The following is a 201-nucleotide window of genomic DNA, read 5'->3' as shown; positions in this document are numbered from 1 at the left end:
TTAAATAAGATAATTCTATCTTCAGCTTTATGTATTATTTAATATAAATTGTTCATAATAAATAAATCCGATATTTTCGTATATCAACTTTTGTATTTGTTTTGATCTCTAAGATTGACTTTCCAAACGTATCTCACGAATAAATATTAATATCTTGTATACATTACTAATGTATATAAATAAAATATGTATAATTCTATT

Source organism: Apis dorsata, unplaced genomic scaffold, assembly GCF_000469605.1.
Source record: "Apis dorsata unplaced genomic scaffold, Apis dorsata 1.3 scaffold_342, whole genome shotgun sequence".
NCBI classification, from domain to species: domain Eukaryota; kingdom Metazoa; phylum Arthropoda; class Insecta; order Hymenoptera; family Apidae; genus Apis; species Apis dorsata.
This window is presented reverse-complemented; position numbering follows the sequence as displayed.